This window comes from Callorhinus ursinus, unplaced genomic scaffold, assembly GCF_003265705.2.
Source record: "Callorhinus ursinus isolate GAN/ISIS: 27379988/994484 unplaced genomic scaffold, GSC_fseal_2.0 scaffold104, whole genome shotgun sequence".
NCBI lineage: Eukaryota > Metazoa > Chordata > Mammalia > Carnivora > Otariidae > Callorhinus > Callorhinus ursinus.
Genome location: NW_027397166.1, coordinates 907777 through 931441, shown reverse-complemented (window position 1 = coordinate 931441; position 23665 = coordinate 907777). Strand labels below are relative to the sequence as shown.

Sequence of the window (23665 nt, the reverse complement as noted above, 5' to 3'; positions counted from 1 at the left end):
TCAAAAAACAAATAAGTCAAAAAAATGGGAAGAAAACATGAACAGACACTTCTCCGAAGAAGACATACAAATGGCTAACAGACAAATGAAAAAATGTTCATCATCATTAGCCATCAGGGAAATTCAAATCACAACCACATTGAGATACCACCTTACACCAGTTAGAATGGCAAAAATGGACAAGGCAAGAAACAATAAGTGTTGGAGAGGTTGTGGAGAAAGGGGAACCCTCTTACACTGTTGGTGGGAATGTAAGTTGGGACAGCCACTTTGGAGAACAGTGTGGAAGTGCCTCAAAAAATTAAAAATAGAGCTACCCTATGACCCAGCAATTGCACTCCTGGGTATTTACCCCAAAGACACAGATGTAGTGAAAAGAAGGGCCATATGCACCCCAATGTTCATAGCAGCAATGTCTGCAATAGCCAAACTGTGGAAAGAGCTGAGATGTCCTTCAACAGATGAATGGATAAAGAAGATGTGGTTCATATATACAATAGGGGAATATTACTCATCCATCAGAAAGGAGAAATACCCAGCTTTTGCATCAACATGTAGGAGATTATGTTAAGTGAAATACGTTAAGCAGAGAAAGTCAATCATCATATGGTTTCACTTATTTGTGGAATGTAAGGAATAGCATGGAGGACATTAGGAGAAGAAAGGGAAAAACATACAAACAAATGAAAATGGAAACACAATATTCCAAAACCTCTGGGATTCCAGTAAAGTGGTTCTAGGAGGTAAGGATATGGCAATAAATGCCTACCTCAAGAAGCAAGTAAAATCCCAAATAAACAACCTAACCTTACACCTAAAGGGGCCAAAGAAAGAACAACAAATGAAGCCTAAATCCAGTAGAAGAGGGTTCAGGACACTGATACCAAAAGCGGATAAACACAATAACAAAAAAGAAGACTATAGGCCAATGTCCCTGATGAACCCAATGCAAAAATTCTCAATAAAATAAATCATACTTAATCTAACAATACATTAAAAAATTATTCACCACAATCAAGTGGCATTTATTCTTGGGTTGCAACAGTGGTTCAATATTTGCAAATCAATCATGATAAACCACATTAATAAAAGAAAGGATAAGAACCATATGATCCTTTCAATAGATGCAGAAAAGCATTTGAAAGAGTACAACAGCCATTCGTGGTAAAAAAAAAAAAAAAGTAAGTTTAGAGGGAACATACCTCAATATAATGAAGGGTATATATGAAAAACCCATAGCTAATGTCATTCTCAATGGGGAAAACCTGAAAGCTTTTCCTCTGTGATCAGGAACAAGTCAGGGATGTTCACTCTCACTGTTGTTCTTTAACATAGTACTAGAAGTCCTAGCTACAGCAATCAGACAACTAACAGAAATAAAAGGCATCCAAGTCAGTAAAGAAAAAGTCAAACTTTCACTATCTGCAGATGGCATGATACTTTGGCATAGAAAACTTTGAATGACTCCATCAAAAAAAATTACTAGAACTGATAAAGGAATTCAGTAATGTTGCAGGCTACAAAATCAATGTACAGAAATCTGTTGCATTTATATACACCAATAATGAAGCAACAGAAGGAGAAATTATGGAACCAATCCCATTTATAATTGTACCCAAAATAATAAGATACCTAAGAATAAGCCTAATCAAGGGGGTGAAAGACCTGTACTCTGAAAACTACAAAACAGTGGTGAAAGAAATTGAAGACCACACAAAGAAATGGAAAGACAGTCTATGGTCATAGATTGGAAGAACATATATTCTTAAAATGTCTATACTACTCAAAGTTCTCTACACATCTAGTGTTCTCCCAATCAAAATACCAACAGCATTTTTCACAGAACAAGAACAAAGAATACTAAAATTTGTGTGAAACCACAAAAGACCCTGAATAGACAAAGCAACCTTGAAAAAGAAAGGCAAAGCTGGAGGCATCACAAATTTGGACTTCAAGTTATATTATAAAGCTGTAGTGATCAAAACAGTATGGGACTGTTTAGAGACATATAGAGCATTAAAACAGAAGGGAAAATCCAGAAATAAAACCAACATTATATGATCAATTAATCCTCTGCAAAGCAGGAAAGAGTATCCAACGAGAAAAAGACAGTCTCTTCAGCAAATGGTGTTGGGAAAAATGGATAGAAAGATGCAAAAGAATGATACTGGACCACAAATTCAAAATCAATTAGCAATAATCGCGCCTCGGATAAACCTCATTGGCTACAATACTGCCACTGCGCAAAGCTACAAATTCAAAATCAAAGACCTAAATTGAGACCTGAGACCATGAAAGTCCTAGAAGAGAACACAAACAATAACTATTGACATCAGCCATACCAAGTTCTTTCTAGATATGTGTCCTGAGGCAAGGGAAACCAAAGCAAAAATAAACTATTGGGACTACATCAAAATAAAAATTACCATATGGTTTCACTTATTTGTGGAACATAAGGAATAGCACGGAGGACATTAGGAGAATGAAAGGAAAAATGAACGGGGGGAAATCGGAGGGGGAGACAAACCATGAGACACTATGGACTCCAAGAAACAAACTGAGGGTTTTAGAGGGGAGGGGGGTGGGGGGATGGTTTAGCCCAGTGATGGGTATTAAGGAGGGCACATACTGCCTGGAGCACTGGGTGTTATACGAAAACAGTGAATCATGGATCACTACATAAAAAACTAATGATGTATTGAGAGACTATGGACTCTGAGAAACAAACTGAGGATTCTAGAGGGGAGGGGGGTGGGGGGATAGGTTAGTGTGGTGATGGGTATTAAAAAGGGCATATACTGAATGGAGCATTGGGTGTTATACGCAAACAATGAATCATGGAACACTACATCAAAAACTAATGATGTAATGTATGGTGATCAACATAACATAATAAAATTATATTAAAAAAACTAATGATGTACAGTGACTAACATAATAAAATTAAATTAAATTAAAAAAATAAAAAATAATCTAATCTAAATAAACAAAAACAAATAACTTCTGAACAGTGAAGTAATAATCAACAAAACTAAAAGGCAACCTGTGGAATGGGAGGAGATATTTGCAAATGACATATCCCATAAAGTGTTAGTATGCAAAATGTATAAAGAACTGATAAAACTCAATACCCAAAGCAAAAATCAGAGAGAGAGAGAGAAATCAAGAAACAGACTCTTAAATATGGTGAACAAACTGATGTTTACCAGAGTGGATGGTGTTGGGGGATGGATTAAATAGGTGATGGGGATTAAGGAGTGCACTTGTCCTGATCAGCACAGGGTGCTATATGGAAGTGTTGATTTAGTATATTGTACACCTGAAATTAATATAACACTGTGTGTTCACTAACTAGAATTAAAATAAAAACTTTTTAAAATGATGCAAAATATGGACTTGATTATTGGCAAAAAAATAAATAATAATTCCCTGTATTATATTGCACCTCTAGTAAATATGTACATCGTATTTTTATGAAATATAATTTTCTTTCTACAAACTACTTTAAATACATGTATAATTTTTAAATTAAAATGTCCCTGAAAATTTTGGAGAATGTATTATACACCTACAGATCTACATTATAATATATAGTATTTATTTTGCAAGTCTGCTTAGATAAAGTCAGTAGGAGGTGATGATGTGTTAAATGTGCACAAAATTCAAACAAAGATTTGATTTGATTCTGTTCTGATCTTCAATACTCTATGAATCTGCTCCTATGGAAGAAACATTTCTATCAAATACAAAATAAAAACAAAAAAATTAAAAACAGGAAATTATATTTGAGGAAGCTATTCCTAAAATTTAATTCATAAGTCCCTCTTTGAACAAGATTTGGGCCTCTTGAAATCGTTATTCTATGCAGCATCCGGGCTTCACGTGTGTAGGGCCAATTAAGAATGAGGGAAACTAATGTAACATTATGTGTCAACTATACTCAAATTCTTTAAATTAATTATTATTTTTAAAAAGGAGGTTCCAGAAACTAAGAGAGTTCTTAAGGAAAGGCAGGCAGCTTAAACAGCAATGCTCCAAAGAAGCTGCTTTTTATTACAACCTTTCAGTGTACAGCTGAAAGTCCAATGTAGCTGAAAACCAGAGCTGTAAGCCATTGACATTCCTTTGCAGGCACACACCCAACACAATTTGCATCAAACTTAAGTTTTTATTCCCTGGAATTTCCTCCCACCCCAAAGCCCCTGCCCACTTCACTACCTTACCAAGAGCTACCAATAAATTTCTTTGGTTAAAGTGAAATCTATGGTCAAAATTCAGCTTCTGGTCATCAGAGACCAATTCATCAACTGTCCTTTTACCTCCCCCACTGAATACTCATCAAGAACACCAGTGAGAGCTCCTTTTCTACCAGACCTCTAAATGTTGGCATGCCCCAGGCTCAGCCTTCAAACCTCCTTTCTTCTTCATGTATACCATTTCCTTAGGTGATCTCATTCAGTCTCACATTTTCAGATATCTCTATATGCCAATGACACCCAAAGTGCTGCTCCAGTGGTTCTACCTGGACATCTAATAAGCAACTCAAATTCAATATGCTCAACACAGAACTCTTATTTTTTGTTGGAATAAATTTATTTCATCTGTCTGTAAACAAGGTATTTAATAGTGATAGCACTTTTAAAATGCATATTAGACGAGTTAGACTATATCCTAGATTTAACAAAGTATAGGGAAAGAAATGGACAAGTCAGCAAGAAAATTTGTTTTAAATCTGTACATTATCCACAAGGCCCAAATGATAGAAGCAAATACCAGAATATCTCTATAGTGCCATTTGAAACAAACCTTTAATAGGTCAGTTAAAATCCATCTCACAATAGCAACAGTTCATTTTAACAATAGTATGGCGTATGGGGCACCTGGCTGACACAGTCAGTAGAATATGAGACTCAATCTCAGGGTCATGAGTTCAAGCTCCATGTTGGGCATGAAGGCTACTTATAATTAATCAAAAACCCCAACAGTAATATGGCACAGAACACATATGAAAAAATTCATCACAAGACAGTGAAGTCCAGGGGCGCCTGGGTGGCTCAGTTGGTTAAGCGACTGCTTTTGGCTCAGGTCATGATCCTGGAGTCCTGGGATTGAGTCCGGCATGGGGTTCCCTGCTCAGCAAGGAGTCTGCTTCTCTCTCTGACCCTCCCCCCTCTCATGTGCGCTCTCTCTCTCTCATTCTCACTCTCTCAAATAAATAAATAAATAAAATCTTAAAAAAAAGACAGTGAAGTCCACAATCATGCAACTTCATAATAAAAATCCAAGCTACAAATAAAAATTAGTCCTATGAAGAACAACATGAACACACTCCAGAAGGTAATGTTGGGATACCTAATGTCCATAATGTCAGCCTTTTTCAATTTTACTAAAGAGTAGAGCCGGTGTGAAAAGAAAAAGACAGGAACAAAAATCTGAGTTATTACAATGATGGAATGTCCCTGGAGAGTCAATCAGTATGGTTACTGTAAGGTTCATGGGAGGAAGTGCCTTTTGCTCTTGTTTTGCAGTTGCAGTCTTAATGTATCCTGTAGACAAAAGGTTTGTTTCTACTCAAGTGCAGCAACAATACGAAAAGCAAACTACCAGGCACTGCATAAAAGATGGAAGTAAACCAAATATCTATGTGCAAAGGGAAAGGTGGGAAAAGAGGAGTGAAGGAAAGATGCATGCACTTTTTCCTCCCAACCATGTGCTACAAAAGGAAGACTAAATGAGGTAAGTAAATGCTCAAAGTGCTGAACAGACATTGATCAAATTAGAGACTGTTCAACTGGCACCTTGCTTAATATTAACCTATTTTAGTTATTAATATCCCATTAATTGCTAAGACAAAGTGATGCCCAACTTGGCATGCCCCCTCCCCCCAAATTTCAAGGTATCATGCAAATCATTATTGTGCTGCAATTATGTTGCCAGATAAGGGGTGGTTACAGAAATGGCTAACATACAAATGGTCCAATTGGGCAAACAGAAATTGTGCCATTAGAAAATAGGTAAAGAAAAATTAGCTACCATCTATAATCTGGTAGCACTGTAACCATAATTGGGGTGGTGATGAAGACAGTGGCTAAGTAGATGGGGAGAGGCTGCTTACACATCAGAGCTCCTCAAGTATAAAGAGATTTCACATGCTTTCTTGTTAAGTGTCAACACAGAACTCGGTTTTACTTCCAAACCCCAGCGTCCTTCTTCCATGTTTCAGTAAAAAGCATCACCATCTACTCTGTTATGCATGATAAAAATTAAAAATCATCTTTGGCTTTTCTATTTCCCTCACTTCCAACATTTGGTCTATTAGCAAGTCTAGTCAATTCTACTTCTAAGATAGATTTTGAATCTGTCCACTTTTTTGTCTCCTCTGCTGCCATCTAAGCCCAACAATTATTATTATTATTTTTGTTTGGACCATGGCAACAGTCTTTTAACAGGTCTCAGATCTTCCACAGATCAGACTGACATGACTGAGATGAAAATGGTTTTTGCCCAATATTCCTCTAACAGTCTAAATTTGCCTCTACTTCAGGGACTTTGCACTCGCTGGCATGTGTCTGGAATTCTCTTCTCCCACATAACTGGCTGGTTTCTTCTCATTATTCTAGGAATCAGCCCAAAGATAACCCAATATAAAAACTTCCCTAAGTATTCAATCAAAAGGATCCTCACCCCATACATATTCTAGTCCCTCTCTCTTCATTATCCTGTCTTATTTTCACTATAACACTTATCATTAGCTGAAATAATCTTGGTCATGTATTTGTTTACAGGATTCTTATAAATATCTTACCACTAGACTGTAACCTCCAGGAAAGTAAGATGTTTTTCATCTTATTCACAATGATATGCTTATCTAGTATGTGGTCAATAAAATATCTAATGAAAGGATTATGGACTTTGGGGCCTAGAGTTCCTCCAAACTGGTAGTGATGCTGGTGGGGAGCAGGGGTGGTCATTGACCATAGATCACATATAAATAGAAGATAATTTAATTAACTGAGGGGAGAATAATTAACTGAGGGAAAGAAACTGAACAATGTTTAGTATGTCTTAGGTACCTATCTTAATGAAGTCATGATACTTTTGGGTTCATTTCTCTCTGGCAGGTCACTTGAAAAAATATAAAGAATAAAAATAAAAACCCATGTAACTATCTCTCCACTTTATCAAATTATAACATGATGCTATATTTACTTAACCTCTTATTTGAAAAAAAAGATAAAATATTACAAATGTGCCTCGGGGCGCCTGGGTGGCTCAGTTGGTTAAGCGACTGCCTTCGGCTCAGGTCATGATCCTGGAGTCCTGGGATCGAGTCCCGCATCGGGCTCCCTGCTCGGCAGGGAGTCTGCTTCTCCCTCTGACCCTCCCCTCTCTCATGTGCTCTCTCTCTCTCTCTCTCATTCTTTCTCTCAAATAAATAAAATCTTTAAAAAATATATTACAAATGTGCCTCAAGCCAACTGAATAACACTCCAAGGTGCCATTTCTCTCCTTCCTAGAAGTAACTACTATCATAAATTTGTTGGTTCTTATTCTCATGCATATTTTTTATACTTTTCGTATATATCTCTCCATACTTCCAATCAGTACAGCCAATATGCTTTAAAATTTTATATAAATCTTATCACATTATATCCATTCTGCAATTTGCTCCCCCCCACTCCAATATTGTTTTTCTGAAATTTATTCATGTGGCTCTAGGTCATTATTTAGCACTGCTATAAATGGTATCAGAATACCATAATTATCTGTTCTGTTGATTGGTATTTGGGTTGTTTCTGTTTTCTTTCCCTGTATTCATGATCCTGTCTCCTTGTACATATGGGTGAGAGTTCATTGAGATGTTTCTTAAACTTTAATGTACATACAAATCACCAGGAATCAGGTTCTGATTCTTCAGGTCTGGGGTGTGGATTGAGATTATGCATTTCTAATAAGATCTCAGGTGATGCTGTTGGAGCTGGTCTGTGAACCACACTTGGAGTAGAAAGGTTTTAGAGAGTCTATATCCAGTAGTAGAATTACTGGAACACAGGTTATGTAGGTCTTCTACTTTACTAGTAATGCCAAACTATTTCCAAAGTCCTTTTATCAATTTATACTCAGAGAGCTCATAGTCTTATACATCTTCACCAGCAATTATTTTTTTTTAAAACTAATTATGTTCTCCACTGCAATCTTTTTCCCTGGATGCATGTGATCCCCCTTCATTTATAAAGTATGTGGCCACCAGAAGTGTTGGATCCATCCCTAACAAAGACAGCTTCTTGTGATCTACTATCCTCTTTCTTATGTTTTCCCCAGATGGATCCAGTGACCCCAAGAGCCTACCAATGTCCCACCAAGGTGGAGCATTGGGCAGGCAACTGGATCACACAGTGAATGGGGGAGGAGGATTTTAATAAATTTGAAAACTTTTCTTTTTTTAATATTTTATTTATTTATTTTGACAGAGAGAGAGACAGCAAGAAAGGGAACACAAGCAAGGAGAGTGGGAGAGGGAGAAGCAGGCTCCCAGCCAAGCAGGGAGCCTGATGTGGGGCTCAATCCCAGGACCCTGGGATCATGACCTGAGGCAAAGGCAGACACTTAATGACTGAGCTGCCCAAAACTTCACTTTTCTGGATGGCATCATTCCTGCTAACAGACACCGATTTCTGAAGGCATAATGAGTTAAAGCTATCAGCTAGAAGCTAACTGAGGAAGTAGAGACTAGAAAGAGATACTGGTTGAACACACAACAACTGAATATTACCATGGCCAGAAAGGAGGAGAAAAGAATGCTAATAACTTTCCGTCATTCAAAGTCTAGCACTATTTACACTGGAATTCAAAGAGATGGCTGAAAGAGGACAGGGCCCTCTGTTAGACTTCTGGGTCTGACCACTGCATCTTTGCTTCCTTTTGATGGAATGTGTAAATCCTTGAGATATTTACTTTTTCTAGCCATGCCTCAGTTAATCTGATTTTTTTCATTGATAAGTATTTGGCTACCCTATACCCAGCCCTATTATGGGTGCTAGGATGAGGAGAGAGAATAACTCAATTGAATTCCACCCACAAATATTTATTGAGCACCTTTTATACACCACAGCTGGAATGGATTCTGCCCTAAAAATTCACAAACTAAAGGCAAAATTTACACTTAGATTAGCTAAGCCATCCAGCTAAACACTCAAAAGATATTTTTCAAAAAGTATATGATTTCCAAAATGGATGAAGTAATACCATATTTCCTCATTTCTAAGATATATATTTTTTTCTTTTCTTTTCTTTTTACTTTTTAACAGCTCTGATGACTCATCAGGATTCATCTTATAATTGATGTAAATTTATAGTGTGGCATTTTATTTTCTTGAAAAGCTATTATCAATCCATGATGTGATTTACAATTAGAAGTCTCTTCAAATTAAGGCAAAGCAATAAATGTTACTGGAGTTCCCCATGGATAGTGATAATCTTACAAACAGATCATATTTGGTAAATAGAAAGGAAGAGAAAAAATTCCAGGTTGGAAGGCAAGCACAGGCAAGTCACAGATACCAAGTCTCTCCTATTTTCTCCCTAACAGAGAAAATTGTGGGAAAGCAAAGTTCCCCCCCCCCACAAGCATATATTCATTAGTGAAAACAGAAAATTGTGTTGCATAAAAACAGTTGCTGAAAAATATGGAATTTTCAACAGAAATGCCAGTAATCCAAAATTTCAGGGTGAGGGGTTAACTCCTAGTCAAAGTATTTTCTAAAGACTTTATAAGGTCACTGAATCATGGTAATTACATTACTTCCCCTTAAACTGGTCATTTAATAACTGATCATTTTTAATAGCATAACAGAGATAACCTCCGTGTTTGCCATTTCTGTATTCTTGTCATAAAGAAGCAGAGCTTTATTTAAGCAAGGGAAGCTTTCATAACATTGCCAACCACTTATCTATCTAGGTAGAGAGGGCAAGTCACCTTTGAATAGATATTATTCATTCTAAGATTAGTTCTATACACTTTTGGCTGGGTATACAAGTCAGTAAGGAACAGGCAGTTTTGTTTTTGTTTTGCTTTATTTTTAGTGATGGAACAACCACATAGTCATATGGAAAAATATAAATTTAGACTTCTACCTCACATACAAATAAACCACAGATGCATTAGAGATCGAAGTATAAAAAAAAACAAAACTGTAAAACTTTTAGAATACACAAGGGATTCCATCAAATCACAGCAAATCCAGCAAATCACAAGGAAAGATTCTTCAATAATATAGAAAAATATGCACAAACAATAAGGAAAAGGCTAGTCCATTTGGCTACATCAAAAGTTAAAATCTTCACCATGCAGAAATTTTTATTTTGGTGTAGCCCTCCCAATAGTTTAATTTTTCTTTTTTTCCCTTGCCAGAGGAGACATATCTAGAAAAATGTTTCTATAGACAGTGTCAAAGAACTTACTGCTTCTGTTTTCCTCTAGGAATTTTACCATTTCAGATCTCACATTTAGGTCTTTAATCCCACTTCAAGGGTGTGTGTGTGTGTGTGTGTGTGTGTGTGTGTGTGTGTGTGTGTAAGGAAGTTTCATTCTTTTACATGTAGCCCCAGTTTTTCCAACACCATTTGTTAAAGAGATTGATTTCCCACTGTATATTCTTTTTTTTAATTTAAAAATTCAGTTAGTAAACATACAGTGCAATATTGGCTTATGGGGTAGAATTTAGTGATTCATTACTTATATATAACAGACAGGGCTCATCACAAGTGCCCTCTTTAATACTCACCACCCATCTAGCCCATTCCCACGCCCACCTCCCAGCATCAACCCTCAGTTTGCTCTCTATCATTAAGAGTTTCTTATGGTTTCTGTCTCTTCCTCCTTTTTTTTCCTTTTCCATCTTCCCATATGTTATCTGTTTTCTTTCTTAAATTCCACATATGAGTGAGATCATGTGTTATTTGTCTTTCTCTGACTGACTCATTTCAGTTAGCATAATACACTCCAGCTCCATCCACATCATTACAAATGGCAAGATTTCATTATATTTGATGTCTGAGTAATATTCCATTACATACACACACACACACACACACACACTCACACACCACATCTTCTTTATCCATTTATCAGTCAATGGACACTTGGGCTCTTTCCATAGTTTGGCTATTGTTGATAGTGCTGCTATAAACATTGGGGTACATGTACCCCTTCAAATCTGTATTTTTGTATCCTTCGGGTAAATACCTAGTAGTGTAATTGCTGAATCATAGAGTAGTTTTATTTTTAACTTTTTGAGGAACCTCCATACTGTTCTCCAGAGTGGCTGCACCAGTTTGCATTCCTACCAACAGCACAAGAGGGTTCCCCTTTCTCTGCATCCTCTCCAACACCTGTTGTTTCTTGTGTTGTTATTTCTAGCCATTCTGACAGGTGTGAGGTGGTATCTCATCATGGTTTTCATTTGTATTTCCTTGATGATGAGTGATGTTGAATATCTTTTCATGTGCCTGTTAGCCATCTGAATGTCTTCTTAGGAAAAGTGTCTGTTGAGGTATTCTGCCCATGTCTTAACTGGATTATTTGTTTTTTGGGTGTTGAGTTGAGGAAGTTCTTTATAAATTTTGGTTATTAACCTTTTATCTGATATGTCATTTGCAAATATCTTCTCCCATTCTGCAGAATGCCTTTCAGTTTAGTGTTTTTGTTTGTTGGTTTCCTTTGCTGTGCAGAAGCTTTTTACCTTGATGAAGTCCCAATAGTTCATTTTTGCCTTTTTTTCCCTTACCTCTGGCAATGCCCCACTGTATATTCTTGCTTTCTTTATCATTTATTAATTAACCATGGAAGTGTGAGGTTATTTCTGGGCTCTCTATTTTGTTCCATTGGTCTCTGTGTCTATTTTTGTGCCAGAACCATAGGGTTTTGACTACCTTAGCTAAGGAAACTATCAACAAAACAAAAAAGCAACCTACTGAATGGGAGAATTTGCAACTGGTATATCCGATAATAGGTTAATATCCAAAATATATAAAGAATATCTTACAGGGAAGATGGCGGAGGACTATGGGGCCCTACTTCAACTGTCCCCCTGAATTTAGCTGGATATCTACCAAACCATTCTGAACACCCACTAAATCAGCCTGAGATGTAAGAATATATATCTGGATCTCTACAAGCAGAAAATCTCTTGCGGTCTCAAGGTATGAAGGGCAGAGCCATGATTCTGTGGGCAGATATGGGAAGATAAACAGAAGGGGGAGGGAGCTACCATAAGCTGGTGCAGGGAAGGTGATATAACACCAGAGCACAAAAGCGTCCCATGCTGGGGACTAAACAGAGACTCACAGGTCAGTAGTGACAGGGAAAGGACTTTAGTGCACTCCCCAGACAGGATACAGGAGCTGTGAGTGCATGTGTGTGAACGGGGTTTGCTCGCAGTTTTAGAAGAACAAAAGGCAGAGAGATGTCTGGCCCTGAGAGCAACATCTGGGAGAGTTGCTATGGGGCACACAACTGGGGAGGCTGCGGTTTTTAGCAGCACAGACAGAAACAGAGACTGTGTGTCCTGGAGAGCTCAGTGAAGAGCAGACTGTGATTTCTCTGTCCTGGGACAGAGGTTTAGGTGTGGTCACTTCTGCCCTGACTCTCAGAATAGAGGAGGAGAGCCTCCAGAAAACAAAAGCTCAAAAAACCGGTTTTCACTGAGCCCACACCCACCCCGACAGGGGGCAGGGCAACTATTCCCAAGTAGGGTTGCCTGAGTAACAGCTCAGCAGGCTCCTCTCCCAGAAGACAGGCTGGAAAACAAGAGGACTACAACCTTAGGGTCCCTATAAAACACGTGAATCTTGCTTGAGATGTGGTTAATACTTTGGACTCTGTACATTCCCTCAACAACCTCCAACAGGATTACTAAGAAGAGGAACCACCAACAAAGAAAAGAATCAGAGGCTGTGGCCTCTTCCATAGACTTATTGGATATGGATATAAGCAAGATGTCAGATAGACTTTAGAGTAACCATTATGAACTCAATATCTAGGCTTGAGAAAAATATTAGTGCCAATATAGAATCTCTAAGGGCAGAAATGAGATCTAATTGGGCAGAACTTAAAAATGCTATGAATGAAATGCAGTCCAAACTGGATACTCTGATTGGCAGGGTAAATGAGGCAGAAGAACAAATTAGTGAGCTGGAAGATAGATGATAGAAAAGAAGGAAACCAAGGAGGCCTGGGAAAAAAAAAAACAGCATAAAGCCCAAGAAATCAGACAGAGAGATTAATGATGCCATGAAATGTTCCAGTGTCAGAATTATTGGGATCCCTGAGGGGGTGGGGAGAGAGAGAGAGAGGTCTAGAAGATATAATTGAGCAAATCTTAGCTGAGAACTTTTCCTAATCTGGGGAAGGAAACAAGCATTAGTGTACAAGAGGAAGAGAGGACCCTTCCCAAATTCAATGAGAACAGATCAATGCCCTGACATATAATAATAGAACTCGCAAATCTTAGATCCAAGGAAATAATCCTGAGAGCAGCTAGAGGGGGAGAGATTTCTTATGTATGGTGGGAGGAACATCAGAAAAAGTCAGACCTGTCCATAGAGACCTGTCAAGCCAGAAAGTCCTGGCAAGACATATTCAGGGTACTAAATGAGAAGAATATGCAGCCAAGGATACTTTATCCAGCAAGGCTCTCATTCAGAATGGGTGGAGAGACAAGGAGCTTCCAGGACTGGCAGAAACTGAAAGAATATGTGACCACCAAGCTGCAAGAAATATTAAGGGGGGTTCTATAAAAGAAGAAAGACCCCAAGAGAAATATAGACCAGAAATTACAGACACAGTCCATAGAAACAGGGACTTCACAGGAAGCATAATGGCATTAAAATCATCTTTCAAAAATAACTTTCAACCTGAACAGCCTAAATGCTCCCAAGAAACGGCACAGGGTTGTAGAATGAATACAAAGACAGAACCCATCCATGTGCTGTCTACAAGAGACATATTTTGAACCTAAAGATACATCAAGACTGAAAGTGAGGAGGTCAGAGAACAATTTTTCATGCCAATGGACCTCAAAATAAAGCTAGGGTAGCAATCGTCATATCAGACAAATTAGATTTTAAGCTAAAGATCGTAGTAAGAAATATAGAGGGACACTATATCATACTTAAAGGGTCTATCCAACAAGAAAATCTAACAGTTGTAAATATTTCTGCCCTGAACATGGGAGCAGCCAACTACATAAGCCAAATGTTAACCAAAATAAGAATCATATTGATAAAAATATGCTAATAGTAGGAGACCTCAAGACTCCACTCACAGTAATAGACAGATCATCTAAGCAGATGATCAACAAAGAAAGAAGATCTTTGAGTAACACACTGGACCAGATGGACTGCATAGATATATGAACATTCCACCCTAAACAACAGAATACCCATTCTTCTCGAGTGCACATGGAACTTTCTCCAGAATAGACTACATACTGGGTCACAAATCAGGTCTCAACCGAAACAAAAAGATTGAGACTATTCCCTGCATATTTTCAGACCACAATGCTTTGAAACTGGAACTTAATCACAAGAAAAAATTTGGAAGGAATTCAAACACTTGGAAGTTAAAGACCACTGTGCTGAAGAATGTTTGGGTAAGCCAAGAAATCAAAGAACTTAAACAATTCATGGAAACCAATGAGAATGAAAACACATTGGTCCAAAACTGATAGAATACTGCAAAGGTGGTCCTAAGGGGGAAATACATAGCCATCAAAGCCTCACTCAAAAAAGTAGAAAAATCCTGAATGCACAAACTAACCTTACACCTAAAGGAATTGGAGAAAGAACAGCAAATAAAATCTAAACCAAGCAGGAGAAGAGAAATAATAAAGATTAGAGCAGAAATCAATGAAATAGAAACCAAAAATAAATAAATAAATAAATAAATAAATAAATAAACAAACAAACAGTAGAGCAGATCAAAAAACTAGACACTGGTTCTTTGAAAGATTAATAAAATGGATATACACTGGCCAGATGTATCCAAAACAAAAGAAAAAGGATCCAAATTAATAAAATTATGAATGAAAGAGGAGATATCATGACTAACACCAAGGAAATAGAAACAATTATTAGAAAGTACTGTCAGCAACTATATGTCAACAAATTAAGCAACATGGAAGAACTGGATGCATTCCTGGAAACCTATAAACTACCACGACTGAAACAGGAAGAAACTAAAAAACTGAATAGACCATTAACCAGTAAAGAAATTGAAGCAGTGATCAAAAACCTCCAAAAAACAAGAGTCCAGGGCCAGATGGATTCCCATGGTAATTCTACCAAACATTTATTTTTTTAAAATTTAATTTAATGTTATTATGTTATGGTAGTCACCATATAATACATCATTAGTTTTTGATGTAGTGATCCACGCTTCATTGTTTTCATATAACACCCAGTGCTCCATGCCCTCTTTAAAACTCATCACTGGGCTAACCCATCCCCCAGCGCCCTCCCCTCTAAAACCCTCAGTTTGTTTCTCGGAGTCCACAGTCTCTCATGGTTCATCTCTCCCTCCAATTTCCCCCCTTCATTTTTCCCTTCCTTCTCCTAATGTCCTCCATGCTATTCCTGATGTCCCACAAATAAATGAAACCATATGATAATTAACTTTCTCTGCTTGACTTATTTCACTTAGCATATCTCCTCCAGTCCCATCCATGTTGATGTAAAAGTTGGGTATTCATCCTTTCTGTGGCTGAGTAATATTCCACTGTATATATGGACGATATCTTTATCCATTCCTCTGTTGAAGGGCATCTCAGCTCTTTCCACAGTTTGACTATTGCGGACATTGCCTCTAAGAACATTGGGGTGCATAAGGCCCTTCTTTTCACTACATCCGTGTCTTTTGGGTAAATAACCAGGAGTGCAATTGCTGGGTCATAGGGTAGCTCTATTTTTAATTTCTTTGAGGAACCTCCACACTGTTTTCCAAAGTGGCTGTACCAACTTGCATTCCCACCAACAGTGTAAGAGGGTTCCCATTTCTCCACAACCTCTCCAACATTTGTTGTTTCTTGCCTTGTCAATTTTTGCCATTCTACCTGGGGTAAGGTGGTATCTCAATGTGGTTGTGATTTGAATTTCCCTGATGGCTAATGATGATGAACATTTTTTCATTTGTCTGTTAGCCATTTGTATGTCTTCTTTGGAAATGTGTTTGTTCATGTCTTCTGCCCATTTTTGACTTCATGATTTGCTTTTTCGGTGTTGAGTTTGAGAAGTTCTTTATAGATCTTGGAAATCAGTGCTTTGTCTGTCGTGTCATTTGCAAATATCTTCTCCCATTTTGTGGGCTGCCTCTTTGTTTTGTTGACTATTTCATATGCTGTGCAGAACGTTTTTAACTTGATGAAGTCCCAAAAGTTCATTTTTGCTTTTGTTTCACTTGCCTTTGGAGATGTCTCTTGAAAGAAGTTGCTGTGGCCAATGTCAAAGAGGTTACTGTTTATGTTCTCCTCTAGGACTTGGATGGATTCCTGACTCACACTGAGGTCTTTCATCCATTTTGAGTACATCTTTGTGTATGGTGTAACAGAGTGGTCGAGTTCATTCTTCTGTATATAGCTGTCCAGTTTTCCCAGAACCATTTATTGAAGAGATTTGTCCTTTTTCCATTGCTTATTTCTTCCTGCTTTGTCAAAGATTATATGACCATAGAGTTGAGGGTCCATATTTGGGTTCTCTATTTCGTTCCACTGGTCTATGTGTCTGTTTTTGTGGCAGTATCATGCTGTTTTGGTGATCACAGCTTTGTAATATAGCTTGAAATCAGGCAACGTGATGCCCCCAGCTTTGTTTTTCTTTTTCAAGATTTCCTTGGCAATTCGGGGTCTTTTCTGATTCCATTCAAATTTTAGAATTGTTTGTTCCAGCACTTTGAAAAATGTCATTGGAATTTTCACCGGGATGGCGTTGAAGGTATAGATTGCTCTAGGTAGTGTAGACATTCTAAAAATATTTATTTTTAAGGTCCATGTGATTGAAATCTTTTTCCATCTTTTTGTGTCTTCTTCAACTTCCTTCATAAGTGTTCTGTAGTTCCTAGAGTATAGATCCTTTACCTCTTTGGTTAGGTTTATTCCGAGGTATCTTATGGTTTTTGGTGCTATTGTAAATGGAATCGTTTCTCTAATTTCTCTTTCTACAGTTCCATTGTTAGTGTATAAGAAAGCAACTGAATTCTGTGCATTGATTTTGTACCCGGCCACAATACTGAATTGCTGTGTGAGCTCTAATAATTTGGCAGTGGAGTCCTTTAGATTTTCCACATAAAGTATCATGTCGTCTGTGAAGAGAGAGAGTTTGACTCCTTCTTTGCCTATTTGAATACCTTTTATTTCTTTATGTTGTCTGATTTCTGTTGCTAAGAGTTCTAGTACTATGTTGAACAATAGTGGTGAGAGTGGGCATCCTTGTCGTGTTCCTGATCTTAAGGGAAAGGCTCTCAGCTTTTCCCCATTGAGGATGATATTTGCTGTGGGTTTTTCATAGATGGATTTTATGAACTTGAGGAATGTTTCCTCTATCCCAATACTCTGAAAAGTTTTAAACAGGAAAGGATGCTGGATTTTGTCAAATGCTTTTTCTGCATCAACTGGACCATATCGCTCTTCTCTCTCCTCTTCTTAATGTGTTCTATCACATTGATTAATTTGCGAATGTTGAACCACGCTTGCATACCAGCAAGAAATCCCACTTGGTCATGGTGGATGATCCTTTTAAAGTATTGTTGGATCCTCTAAGTTGGGATTTTGTTGAGAATTTTGAAATCCATTGTCATCAGGGATATCAGTCTGAAATTCTCCTTTTGATGGGGTCTTTGCCTGGATTGGGGATTAAGATAATGCTGGTTTCATAAAATGAGTCTGGAAGCTTTCCTTCTGTTTCTATTTTTTGAAATACATTCAGGAAAATAGGTATTATTTCTTCTTTGAATGTTTGGTAGAATTCCCCAGAGAATCCATCAGGCCCTGGACTCTTGTTTTTTGGGAGGTTTTTGATCGCTACTTCAATCTCCCTACTGGCTATTGGCCTATTCAGGTTGTCAATTTCTTCCTGTTTCTGTCATGATAGTTTATACGTTTCCAGGAAGGCATCCATTTCTTCCAGGTTGTTCAATTTATTAGCATAGAGTTGTTGATAATAATCTCTAATAATTGTTTCTATTTCCTGGGTGTTAGTCCTGATCTCTCCCCTTTCATTCATAATTTTATTAATTGGGTCCTTTCTCTTTTCTTTTGGATAAGTCTGGCCCATGCTTTATCGATCTTATTAATTCTTTCAAAGAACCAACTTCTAGTTTTGTTGATCTGATCTACTGTGTTTTTGGTTTCTAATTCAATGATCTCTGCTCTAATCTTAATTATTTGTCTTCTAATGCATAGCTTAAGCATCATTTGTTGCTATTTCTCTGGTTCTTTAAGGTGTAAAGTTAGTTGATGAATTCGGAATTTTTTTTTTTTTTTGAGTGAGGCTTGGATTGCTATGTATTTCCTCCCTAGGACTGCCATGCAGTATCCCATAGGTTTTGGACTGATGTGTTTTCTTTCTCATTAGTTTCCATTAATTCTTTAAGTTCTTCTTTGATTTTTTGGTTGATCCAAACATTCTTGAGCAGAGTGGTCTTTATCGTCCAAGTGTTTGAATTTCTGCCAAATTTTTTCTTGGGATTGAGTTCCAGTTTTAAAGAATTATGGTCTAATAACATGCAGGGAATAATCTCAATCTTTTGTATTGGTTGAGACCTGATTTGTGATCCAGTTTGTGGTCTATTCTGGAGAAAGGAGGAGTAGGAGATCTGGTCCCAGGAATTCAGCTGGATAAGGATCAAACCATTCTGAACACCTACGAACTCAACAGGAGATCGAAGAAAAGAATAGCAACAACTCTCTGAACAGAAAAGCGACCACTTTCTGGAAGGTAGGATGTGCAGAGAAGTGAATCTGAGGCAATAGGGAGGATAGACGGGGGGAGGGGGCCTTGGTCGGCCACTACTGGCAACTGATAGTGCAGCAGAGCACAAAATCAGAACATTTAGAATTCTGCTCTGCTGAGGGACTTTGCTCCAGTGCCTAAGCAGGGGGTGGAACCTTCGCTGGGACAGTGTGGTCTCAGGACCCTTCGGATCACAGAAAGACCGGGGGTGCCTAAGTGTGGCAGAGCTCCCAGGTATTGGAGTGGGGAAGCCGGCTGCAGAGACAGAGCCGAGGAGTGGGTTCTCAGCTCGGGGTTGCCATAAACGGTGATCCGTGGCATAGCCGGGCCACTGCTTGTCCAGCAGGGACCCAACAAGCGGCAGATCCGGGGAGACTCACCTTCCTCCCCCAGGAGGAGAGGTGCAGGAGCACACTGCTGGGATCTATTGGGTTTGGAGACTCCACACGGGGTCATGAGCCAGAGAGAGAAATGCTTGGTCACAGGTTGGGTGAGCCCGGAGTGTGGCTGGAGACGGGGGAGATGGGAGTGATTGACTGCTTTTCTCTGGGGGCTCACTGAGGAGTGGGGGCCTGAGTTCTCAGCTCCTCCAGGGCAGAGACTGGGAGGCCGCCATTTTCACTCTTGTACTCCAAAGCTGTATGGAAAGCTTGCAGGGAATAAAAGGGTCCGAGAGCAAACCAGAACAGGTTACTTAGCCTGGCACCCGGGAAGGGCGGGGCAATTCCGCCTACGGCAAAGACATTTGGGAACCACGGCAACAGGCCCCTCCCCCAGAAGATCAGCAAGAACAGCCAGCCAAGACCAAGTTTACCGATCAATGAGAACGGCAGAACTCCAGCGCTAGGGGAACACCGCACATATAATTCATGGCTTTTTTCCCATGATTATTTAGTTTTTCAAAGTTAATTTTTTAACTGTCTTTTTTAAAAAAAATTTTCTTTTTCACTCTTTCAACCAACATCTTATGCATCCCTTTTCTAGAAATCTTTTGTATTTTTCATTTTTAGAGTCATATTTTATCCCTTCATAGTAGTTACCCTTATTTTTGTTATATATGTATAAGTTGTTCTCGCTTTAAAATTTTGGGATACAGTTTCTTCTAACAGATCAAAATATACCCTGAATCTCTACTGTATGACTCTGTTCTAGTCTCCTGACTGATCACATTCTCTGTTTTTGTAAATCCTCTTTCTTTTTTCAACCAACTTCGTATCTATCAATTCCTTTCATAAAGTATTTATAATTTTCATCTATACAGTCATATTCCATCCCTTCATCATATTAACCCTTATTTTTGTACATACATAAGTTTTTTTTCTTTAAAATTTTGGGAGGCACTTTCTTCTCACAGACCTAAATAGGCCCAAAACCTAGTGTGTGGCACTGATCTATGCACCAGCCTGATCATATTTGATCATATTCTGTTTTTTTGTTTCGTTTTGTTTTTCTTTCTTTGTTTTCATCTTTTTCTATTTCTTTTTTCCCTTTCTTTCCCTTTCTTTTCCTCCAGTTTCAGGTCTTTTCTGATTTGTTTAGTGTATATTTTCTGGGGATGTTGTTACCCTGTTAACATTTTGTTCTCTCATTCATCTATTCCCCTCTGGACAAAATGACAAGATGGAAAAAATCACCTCAACAAAAAGAACAAGAGGCAATACCGACTGCCAGGCACCTAATCAATATGGACATTAGTAAGATGTCAGAACTAGAGTTCAGAATAATGATTTTAAAGATACTAACTGGGCTTGAAAAAAGCATGGAAATTATTAGAGAAACCCTTTCTGGAGAAATAAGACAATTAAAATCTAACCAAGTCGAAATCAAAAAGGCTAATTAGGATTTATCCCTGGGCTGAAAGGTTGGTTCAACATCTGCAAATCAATCCATGTGATACAGTACATTAATAAAAGAAAGAACAAGAACCATATGATTGCTCAATAGATGCAGAAAAAGCATTTGACAAAGTACAGCATCGTTTCATGATCCAAACTCTTCAGAGTATAAGGATAGAGGGTACATACCTCATTATGGAATTCAGTAAAGTCGCAGGATATAAAATAAATGCACAGAAATCAGTGGCATTTCTATACACCAACAACAAGACAGAAGAAAGAGAATTAAGGAGTCGATCCTATCTACAAATGCACCCAAAACCGTAAGATACCTAGGAATAAATCTAACCAAAGAGGCAAAGAATCTGTACTCAGAAAACTATAAAATACTCATGAAAGAAATTGAGGAAGACACAAAGAAATGGAAAAACGTCCCATGCTCTTGGATTGGAAGAACAAATATTGTGAAGATGTCAATGCTACCTAGAGCAATCTACACATTCAATGCAATCCTTATCAAAATATCAAGTTTTTTCAAAGAATTGGCACAAATAATCCTAAAATTTGTATGGAACCAGAAAAGACCCCGAATAGCCAGAGGAATGTTGAAAAAGAAAAGCAAAGCTGGTGACATCACAATTCCGGACTTCAAACTATATTACAAAGCTGTAATCATCAAGACAGTATGGAACTGGCACAGAAACAGACACATAGATCAATGAAACAGAATAGAGAGCCCAGAAATGGACCCTCACCTCTATGGTCAACTAATGTTCGACAAAGCAGGAAAGAATGTCTAATGGAAAAAAGGCAGTCACTTCAACAAATAGTGTTGGGAAAATTGGACAGCCACATGCAGAAGAATGAAACTGGACCATTTCCTCACACCACACACAAAATAGACTCAAAATTGTTGAAAGACCTAAATGTGAGACAGGAGTGCATCAAAATCCTAAAGAAGAACACAGGCAGCAACCTCTTCGACCTCAGCCACAGCAACTTCTTCCTAGAAACATCGCCAAAGGCAAGGGAAACAAGGGCAAAAATAAACTATTGGGACTTCATCAAGAAAAAAGCTTTTCAAAACGAAAGAAACAGTCAACAAAACCAAAAGACAACCGATAGAATTGAAGAAGATATTTGTAAGTGACATATCAGATAAAGAGCTCGTATCCAAAATCTATAAAGAACTTATTAAACTCAACACCCAAAGAACAAATGCTCCAATCAAGAAATGGGCAGAAGACGTGAGCAGACATTTTTCCAAAGAAGACACCCAAATGGTCAACAGACACATGAAAAATTGCTTAGCATCACTCAGTATCAGGGAAACCCAAATCAAAACCTCAATGAGATATCACCTCACACCTGACACCAGTCAGAATGGCTAAAATTAACACGTCAAGAAACAGTAGATGTTGGCGGGGATGCAGAGAAAGGGGAACCCTCCTACACATTTTGTGAGAAAGTAAGTTAGTGCACCCACACTGGAAAACAGTATGGAGGTTCCTCCAAAAGCTGAAATTAGAGCTAACATACGATCCAACAATTGCACTACTGGGTATTTACCACAAGGATACAAATGTAGGGATCCAAAGGGGTACATGCACCCCAATGTTTATAACAGTAATGTCCACAGTAGCCAAACTGTTGGAAGAGCCAAGATGTCCATCAACAGATGAATGTATAGAGAAGATGTGGGATATATATATAATGGAATATTATGCAGCCATCAAAAAGATCGAAATCTTGATATTTGCAACAACGTGAATGGAACTGGAGGGTATTGTGCTGAGCAAAATAACTCAATCAGAGAAAGATGTATCATATGATCTGACTGATATGAGGAATTCTTAATCTCAGGAAACAAACTGAGGGTTGCTGGAGTGGTGGGGGGTGGGAGGGATGGGGGTGCCAGGGTGAAAGACATTGGGCAGTGTATGTACTGTGATGAGCTCTGTGAATTGTGTAAGACTGTTGAATCACAGACCTGTACCTCTGAAACATATAATACATTATATGGTAAAAAAGAAAAGAAAAGAAAAGAAAAAGATAGCAGGAGGGGAAGAATGAAGGGGGAAATCGGAAGGGGAGAAGAACGATGACAGACTTTGGACTCCGGAAAAAAAACTGAGGGTTCTAGAGGGGAGGGTATAGGTGATGGGTTACCCTGGTGATGAGTATTAAGAAGGGCACGTTCTGCATGGAGCACTGGTTGTTACATGCAAACAATGAATCCTGGAACACTACAACAAAAACTAATGATGTAATATGTGGTGATTAACATAACATAATAATAAAAAAAAACTAAAAAAAAAGAGGAGAGAGAAGAACCACATGGTCCTCTCAATTGACGCAGAAAAAGCATTTGACAAAATACAGCGTCTTTCCTGATTAAAATTCTTCAGAGTATAGGGATAGACGGAACATTTCTCAAGTTCATCAAGTCCATCTATGAAAAACCGACAACAAATATCATCCTCAATGGGTAAAAGCTGAGAGTCTTTCCCTTAAGATCAGGAACACGTCAAGGATGCCCACTGTCGCCACTACTGTTCAACATAGTACTAGAAGTCCTAGCAACAGCAATCAGACAACAAAAAGAAATAAAAGGTATTCAAATTTGCAAGGAAGTAGTCGAACTCGCTCTATTTGCAGACGACATGATACTTTATGTGGAAAACCCAAAAGACTCCATCCCCAAATTACTAGAACTCATACAGCAATTCAGTAATGTGGCAGGATACAAAATCAATGCACAGAAGTCAGTTGCTTTCTTACACACTAACAACGCAACAGTAGAAAGAGAAATTAGAGAAATGATTCCA

General features: G+C 38.2%; 1 pseudogene; it reads right to left on the bottom strand.

The window, feature by feature from the left end:
- Positions 1-2118: 2118 nt before the first annotated feature.
- LOC112808798 (U4 spliceosomal RNA) lies at positions 2119-2251 on the bottom strand (annotated as a pseudogene).
- Positions 2252-23665: the final 21414 nt, after the last annotated feature.